Source organism: Vitis vinifera, chromosome 2 (genome assembly GCF_030704535.1).
Source record: "Vitis vinifera cultivar Pinot Noir 40024 chromosome 2, ASM3070453v1".
NCBI classification, from domain to species: Eukaryota; Viridiplantae; Streptophyta; class Magnoliopsida; order Vitales; family Vitaceae; genus Vitis; species Vitis vinifera.
The window spans coordinates 19,393,212-19,402,346 of NC_081806.1; the positions used below are offsets into that span (position 1 = coordinate 19,393,212).

General features: G+C 34.1%; 1 long non-coding RNA gene across 1 annotated transcript; it reads right to left on the reverse strand.

Annotated features, from left to right (window-relative positions):
• Positions 1-222: 222 nt before the first annotated feature.
• On the reverse strand, positions 223-9,135 carry LOC100244227 (uncharacterized). The gene is made up of 2 exons (XR_784691.3): positions 8,824-9,135; positions 223-422 (listed from the first exon to the last, which is right to left on the reverse strand). It is a non-coding gene; the product is annotated as an uncharacterized LOC100244227 (long non-coding RNA).

Consider the following 9,135-nt stretch of genomic DNA (forward strand, 5'->3'; position numbering starts at 1 on the left):
TCTCTAGTGGTTCAATCTGAATTATATTCACACATATTGGTTGGTTGGAGGATTCAATTTTCCAAGAAATATTGTTGGGGCAACTATAGAGACGCTTGGCAAGAGTTCCGTCTCAAGGAGATTGAGCACATAGCTTCCATACATTATTGTAACCTGTGAACATTCAATACCAATTTCTGCAGTTTTCATGTGGTAATCGTAAATGAAATCATACCAAGAAAGTACAGACAGAAGCAAGTCAAGAGGCTTTTGATTCAGATATGTAGCAGTTGACATATGAATTTCTATAAGTTCAGAAAACACACATGGATAGCTCGTTATTTTGATAAGTGAAAAAATCAACCCGAATCAGAAGGCGGCTTTTCCTTTGGATGTTTGGACGAGTAGTGATCACCAAGCTGGTTCTGATTTGCTAGCTGCACCTGAAATCCAGATCAGGTCAACAAATACTGAGTTAGGAACTAAAGGCAAAATATTAAATTCAACATAAGTATCATCATCATATCTTCACAACTCACAGAACTTGCAAAAATGTTGCTAAAGAATTGTATTAATCTGTTCTTTTTTCCTGGGCAATTGATCATTTCATGGTATAAAAGAATCTTTATAATTGGTTGATTAGCAAACCACATTGTGGGGTATCACTATAACAGCACAGAATTTTCAAGGAATATGCTTTATGGAATGTTCCACATTGGATTGGCTGAACGCTGACAGTTAAGCCAAATGTCTGAAAAAAGAAAAATAGGGAAAAAAAAAACCACCAATAAGTACATCAAAAAGTGAACCACAACTCTAATAGGCATGATTTACGGTAACCAAATGGTGTCAAATAATGCATTTAGTGAGTTCTATCCAAACTTTATGGTGAATCTCCCCTTTCTTTCTCTCCCTCCCCCACAAACCCATCTTTCTCTCTCTCTCCCACAAACCCATCCTTCTTGTAACCAATCCCCACAACCCACTCTTTACATTAAGGCATTCCAATCATAGAATTGATGAAGCAAAGACAACAACACTTCTATACGAGGTAGACATAGATTGTTTACTCTCTCATCATTTTCGTCTCTGGTATGTCCACACCATGAAATGATTCTGCTGATCAGGAGTTGCTTTTCTGCTTACTGATATCAAATTTCAGGCATTCCTTTTTCTGAATCCTTCACCAAATTTGTTTTGTAACTAGGACCTCCAACCAAACACCAGGTCCGCCTCACCGTAATAAATTCAATAAGAGTCATGGCTCTAAATATTGGATACTACTAATATATAATAACCAATGCATTTAACTATCAGAAGGGCCAATCTCATAACGAACAATTACACTAAGCAAAATTTGGCAGATATGTTTGAAAGGGTGATTGGTGAGAGTTTTGTCATCATAATGACCTAAATTTGTCTTCTCCATTAGTTCTACGGATAACATACTATTTAATCAGCCACATCACATGATAAGTAAGCTAACCAATTCTCATTATCTTGTCCAACATAACAACAGAACATGTTCTGGACTTGCATGGATGCGTTCAAACCAAATCACATGGATAATGTCCATTACTCTCAAAGTGGCCTTCCCTTTTGAGAGAGAAAAAAGGACAACAAAGAAGGAAAGTACCAGTTGTTGGCTGATAACCAACCTTTTTTTTTTTTTTTGTTTGATAGGCAATTATTCATCGCAGCTGGTAACCAGCTATAAGACACCATAACAGGCACCCAGATTTCTCCCTTCTTTTTTTGTCGGCCGAACATCGTCCTTTCCGAGTGAAATTTTGAGGAAGTGTTCTACTCGACGCGAGGAATATTTCTACGGTGACTGATTTTATTTTCAACGGTCCGATTTGTAGATCTGTGGTAGAGAAACCTAACCCTAAAACTTTAATTAAATGCTTTTTTTTCTTGAAAAAAATTATAGATCTTGTTATTAAGAGTTAAATAGGTAATATTTGTAGTATAGGAAATTTGATCGGATGATTTGGGAATATTTTTGGAATTTTGGTGATTACGGGAAATTTTTTTGGTTGATAAATGATTGTTGTTAAAATTATTGGAATTGTTGGAAAATTATGAAATTGTGATATAAATTATAAATTTATGATATGTGGATTTTTGAGAATTTATTGGAATATTTTTGGTAATTTTATTGTGGAAAAATAATTATATTTTATTATTGAAAATTATTGGAGTTGTTGGAAAATTATGAAATTGTGGTATAAATTATAATTTATTAAAATGTGGATTTTTGAGAATTTATTGGAATATTTTTGGTAATTTTATTGTGGAAAAATAATTATATTTGGTTATTGGAATTGTTGGGAAATTATGGAATTGTGGTATGATTGTAATTTCAATGATATTTAGACTAGTTGGAAATTTATGTGATATTATTGGTGATACTTGTGAATGAGGGTAATTAACCTCATGACATTTTATTTGCATCATGGTTGTGTGAAGGAAGGATAAAAACTGTGGAAAGTGCATGAAATGGAAAAAGAAAGAAAAAAATAAAATAGTAATAAAAAGTAAAGGCCCGTGTGAGGCGAATTAAGAAGGAAGAAAGATCCCTACGGTAAAAGACCCAAAAATCTACCCCGAAAAGACTCCGAATGGGGAGTGTATTTGGATGTGGACGCGTATCCTTCGGTGAAAGCCCGAGAACGACAATGCATTGTATGATTGTGTGTCACATGTTCATATGCATTTTATTTAATTATTGAAAATTGTGGAATTGTTATAATTATAGAGATTAAAAATGTGGGTGATCAATGTTGATAATATGATTCTTTTATGTTCATTTGAAACTTGGTAATCCCCATTAACCCCTTGGGTGTTAGGCACCCTACTGAACAATGTGGAATGCTCACCCCTTCCTTTTCACATCTTTTTAGATGCAGATCATTCTTGAGGATCCACAGGTGGGGCAGGGAGGACTTTAGGATGCCCCGGGAGGTTTTGAAGCGGCCTAGTGGAGTGTGGTGTATTTGTTATGTTGGTTGTATTGGAACTTGTATTAGCAAACTGTGAATTTTTATTTCTAGACTTTAATGATAATTGTGATATCTTGTTGCTCTTGAGTAGTAATTGGTATATTGATTGGATTGTTGTTGGTGGGAACTCTAGTGTGATTTATGCATAGAAAAAAAAAAATCAGAGCGTTTTGGTTGACTGTCAGTGTGGATTAGGAGGAACCCTTAGGGTCAAACCTTTGACCTGGGGTCATGGGCCAAATTTTAGGTCGCCCGGAATTTGGGTCGTGACAAAAGTTCTCCCCAAGGCTACTTCCCAAGCAAAGAATCCTACTTTCATTGGCACCTAAGGGTTCTATAGCACTTTTACTGGAAAGGTTGCTTCTCTTTCTAGCTCCAAGCAAGAGTAAAAGGTTTTGACCGAGAAGTATCCACCCTTTGTTCCCTTCCATACTGCTCTGTCTTTCGTACCTTTCTTGACTAAATTCTTTTAAGAAACATGGACTCCATTGCCCTCCCTCCTCTATCTCCTCTCAAATATCCGCTACCCATACATCCTTTGAGCTAGCAAAGGAGAACAATGATGGAGAATAGATGCTCAGTGTTGTGTCACCAAGTATCCTTCCAAAACTTCACTCTCTTTCCATTTCCCATCTAAAAAAATGTTCTACTTTCAATGTCCCCCCACCCTCTCCTTATTGCTTTCCATAATCCAACTCCATAACCATCCATTACCTCATGGGTGTACCATTCTCCCTTTGCTTCCCCATATTTCCCACTAGTGACCCACTTCTAAAGGAGTTCCCTTTCTAGAGTGTATCTCCAATCCCACTTCCCAAGTAATGCCTTGTTTAGATTGCCTAAATCATTGATGCAAAAACTACTTTTTTTCTTATTCATACACGCAATCAACCATTTTATCAAATAAAGTTTTTTTCTCTAAAGGAAGTCTCTTTCAATCATCTCAAGACACAAGCACAAGCAATATCCTAGCAAACTAAACAAGGTACTTTTAAATCAATGTTAGTTTTCCACCCTTTGATAGATATTTTCTCTTCTACATAGCAAGCCCCTTAATGAATCTTTCTTCCATTACCTCCTAACTGTTTGCAACTTAAAAAAGAAGCACCTAGCAGAGAACTCAAATATGAAGTAGGAAGCTCCCCCTTTTATGCCCCAATAAAGAAGCTAAATCCTCCCCATCAAGAACCTCTCCTACTCGAGTGAGCTCACTTTTTGATTGATCAAGTTTTAATCTCGAAACTGTCTCAAACCACATAAGGGTCCTACTTAAATACAACATTTGGCCTTCACAAGCATCATAGAAAATGATTGTATCATTTGCAAACACATGACTGTCATAGAAAATCTCTAGCCATTACTTTTATATCATCTTCCTCTTATCCCACCAACAAGTTTAAGGCTTGTTAGGGAATGTTTTGAAAAAAATTGGAAATGTTTTCAAAAAACAATTCTCAAAAAAAAAAAAAACAAATTGAGAACAGTAAAAACCGTTCTCAATTGTTTTCAAGAACAAAATTTTATTTGGAAACCGAAATATGAAAAACAGTTTTTTTGACTTATACTCCATGAAGATTGTATACCTGGGCGCTTATATACAATACAAAAGTTTTCAAAGTATTTTCCATCTTTTTAGTTGTTGCTTAAAACACTTTAAAAAAAAAAAACTGAAAACATCTCAAATTTGTTCTCTAAAATAATCTGTTTTTAGAACAAATTCTGAAAAAGCTCTTTTCTTTCAAATATTTGCCAAAACATGTTTTCTAAGTTAGAAATTTATTTTATGATCTAAAAATAGAAAATTATTTTTAGGAACAATTACCTAATATGTCCTTAGGCATTGTTTAGGAAGTGTTTTTGCAAAAAATTATGAAAAATACTTTTTGAGAACTATTTTTGAAAACTATGTTTTGATATTTTCTAGAACAAACTATTTGAGAACTTGAAATGTTCTTAACCCATTTTCTATATTTCTAAATATATTTTAAAAATAATTTCTATCTATAATACTTTATTTTTAATCATTCTCTATATTTGTATAATTATTTTTTAAAATAACACTAAGAAAACAAGTAAAAACAATTTAAAACAATTAAAGGAGGTTTTCAAAAACACCCTATTTTCTGTTTTCTAGTTGGCAAACATGTTTCCTTATTTTTTTGTTCTAAAAAATAATTCTGTTTTTGAGAACAGTTAACAAACAAACCCTTAACCTTTTGTTTTCTTATACTATACCATTCTTTAAGTCAAACCGATGGCATTAGTAGAATTATGACGTACTTGTGACAAAGTTATACTTTTATACGTTGCATGATTATTAGATCTATTTATTTGTTTTTCAGCAGCCTAATACCATGATTGATGCTAAACTTATCAAAAAGTAAAAATATGAAGCCTGATGTTAGAAATTGTTTAAGGTTACCACTTTGCCTATTAAAAAAAATGTTTAAGGTTACTACTTTGCCTACTAAAAGAAGTGTTAAGGTTACTACAACAAGAATGAGGATAGGCCTTCCTATAAAGAAAAGGATGATGCTAGGCCTTTTAATGTTTTGCTACAAAAAGGACTGAACAGTATAAGTTGCATATTGGGGTTGGATAGTCTATCAAACATGGCAGTTCTACAACCATGGGAGCCTTGGAGGAAAAGTTTTCAAAAGAGGCTAGGCCTATTAAATTCTCTAAATCATCTCGACCATGAGATATGCTAAGGATTTAATGTTCCTAAAAGTCAAATTGATTTGGGCTTGGCTTGGTTTGCTAATGGTACGAAAAATTCAACTTAATTTGGAGGATAAGTCCTTTAGGGCATAGTATATGAAATTTTGCTGAATGACAAGTGGGATGCAAAGGATGAGGTTCTCCTTATACTTGAGCTCTTTCAACCTGATTCATTTTATCTCTAAACATTTAAATTTCAGTTTGTTCATTTACCTAGTTTCCTCAACCTAACTTACTCAAAATACAGATTTTCTCAATGCTCTTAGGAAAATCCTTTTTAATATATAAGGTTCAAGAGTTAAAGAGTAATTTCAATATTATCCTATAGCAAACTCATAAAAAAGCCACCAGAAATCCTTATTGGATTCATATATGTATTAGCAGAACTTCAATCCAATAGAGTGAAGACATGAACTAATAATGATAGTAATTTTAAGAAACTTTCTACAAGCGGGGAGACAACTCTCTTGTTGATTTCTTGGGTGAAAAATAATTTGGGCAACACACAGGCCATAACTCATTGCAAGCCATGTTTGAAGATTCTGCCCCTTTTGGGAGGGTTGAACTACTAACACACCAAACTTTCAGCACTTCTAAATGAAGTCACAACAAGCAGGTATGAACCTGCATTATCATGCTTGGCAACCTGAGAAGTTACCATCGTGCCACAATAGACATAACCATTAAATAACCTTCCATATAATAAGAAAAATGCCACATGGTAGACTATGCATTACCTAAGTATCAAGAAAAGAAAGTAGAAATAAACTTTCTTAGTTGATATAAAAGAGACCCAACACAGCTTTTATTTTTCCGAAACAGGGCAATCAGGAAGCTTTTGTTAGAGATGGTAAATCGTTTCTTCATTTGACAATCCCAAGAGACAACACAATTATGACCAACATCCTCCAACAATAAAGTTGGTTTTTGAAGATAAATTTCTCAAAATGACCCAGAAATTGTGAAGAGGACATCTTTTGGATATTCACTTGAAATCTAAAGAAGTTGCTTAAAGGAGTCAAATTTGAGGCAAAGTCATTGATTTTCTCCTAATTTTTCCAGGACTGGAGTTGATATTTTGCTTCCAATATATAGTTGAGATACTTGTCACAATTAAAATATCACTCTAATCTTCAATTTTTTTTCTTATCAACAAGATTGTTTTTTAGGTGTCCAACAATCTCAATCAATTTTTGTGTCTAGATAAAAGATAACCAAGTCTTTTTCTGTTTTTTTTTAATAAATTAAGGTGCCATATAGCAGTAACCTTCTTAGTCTTCTGGACCCTTTCAGGTCTATGAAATCTAAATGTTGCTTTTCTCAGTAGCTCTTTATACCTGGGTGCCTCTATCTGTTTTTGTACAGAGGTCAAATTTGATCTTCTCAGTCAATAATTGCATCAGGGTGCCTTGGTATGTACCTTGATCTTCTTGGTCAACCTTTACACTGAGGTACCGTCACAGTTATATTCGTACTAAGAACTTTTATCTCGTTTGTTTCTAGGCTTACAAAAATGCTTTTTCATTCATTTCTCACCAATAGTGACAATTCTAGGTGCAAAAAACTCTTTGGCTAGCTTTAGCTAAACTAGTAAACCATCTTTTTGTTTAAAAAAACTATATTTGGACTGGCAATAAAAATGATACTGATGAGCAGCTAGCACTGGTTCTCCAACAATAGGATACCTTCAGAGGATAAAATTTTGTGGAACAACTCTCTCATGGAACAGAGGAAACCTCCCTTTTTTGGTATTAGTCTAACTTCTTCATAGGTTGGTAGGTAAGGTCATTTGAGGTCAAGTCATTATTTTTCCTTCTAATTTTTGGAACTAACAATGATCTCTGTCCTTTTTGCTGTCAATTTATAATAATAAAAAAAATTGTCTTAAATAGGGGATAAATTCTTCCAATTTCAAATTTACATCTACATAACAAACAAAACTTTTGGATGGTTGATAGGTCATAATCCATCCAAGAAGCTTGTTTTATATCCATCTTTGTTTAAATTAAAAATTGAAAGAAGTATATCTTCTAGATCAAAATAACTAATATTGACTACAAATTGAAAGCAAAAAAGAAAGAGATCACTTTCTTCCCTTAAAGAGAAAGGAACCCAAAAATCAAAAGAAAACCAATGATCTGGACCCGTATACAACTTCATAAAGCAACTACTGAAGAAGACAAAGTAACACCAAAAAAGGGACCTTCCATGCTCTCTTTTAGGCTGGTTCTCATAAATTTCTTTTCAAAAACTAACTTGACAGTCAGAGGACCAGTGCTTGGCCCCACTCAAGTGTCTCTCTATTGTAGACCTAAAAGCAAGATTGCTTCAACAGAAACAAAACTCATCAGCTTGGATAAAGGTAGCCCCAAATCTTTTTTGCACCTACAAATGGCGTTATCTATGAGAAATCAATCAAGTGTCTTGCAGCTACCACCCTAAGAGCAAAACTGATAAACATGAAGACCTCAATACAAAAATTACCAAAGAACTCTTTACAACAAGTCGTCAGTTTTATATATATATATATATATATACACATATCAAAATTGCTAATACAAGCTGAATAGATCAAAATTGCTAATACAATCTGAACAGATCAAAATTGCTAATTCGGAGTAAAATTAGATCAGAAAAAACTTTTGATCAGGAATCCTCAATAAATTGCAAGTAAGAAAATACAAAAAAAAATCAAAATTTCAAGCACTAAAAAAAGAAATCATCTAGAACAATTGGTTGAGACATCATTTTTCTTCTTTTACGAAACTACTAATATACAAAATTTTCAATATTTCACCAACATTTATATCCGCTTATCATCAAGATTTCAATCCAAGGTTATACTGTTACATCACTTCACAACCAAAAACATCGTAAAATAATAATTTCAAATAATTCAAACTGTCCCGATCTCATCAATGAAAACAAGAACCTAAAAATAGCAACGAATAAGCAGAAACATCAGAATCTAAGTCACAGATCTAACAGAATTGAATGAAAAAAAAAAAAAAACTATTGATAATGAAATATAGAATGAGATTGAATAAAAAGGAAGAAGAAAATTGAGAAAAAATGAAAATTTGAAAATGAAGAGATTAGAGGGCGAAGGAGAGGATACTTTGCAGATAGGACAAGTGATTTTGAGGGCAACAGCACGAGCCTCAAACTGAGATCCCTTGGGCTTCTGGTTCCTCTCTGCGTTCCGCCTCTGCGCTTCGATCTTCTGCTTCCCTCGCGTCATCCCTCTCAATCTCTCTCTCTTCTTCCCCTTTCTCTGTCTCACCGAGAAGCTGTGAGGAGAGCCAGGATGATTAAGAGAGAGAGGGGGGAAGGGGGGGAGTCCGTTCGTTTGTACGTGAGGTGGAGATTGTGGGCCCTTTCGACGTCACTCATCCTCCCCCGAGTTTAAGTCCAAAATAATACGAAAAAA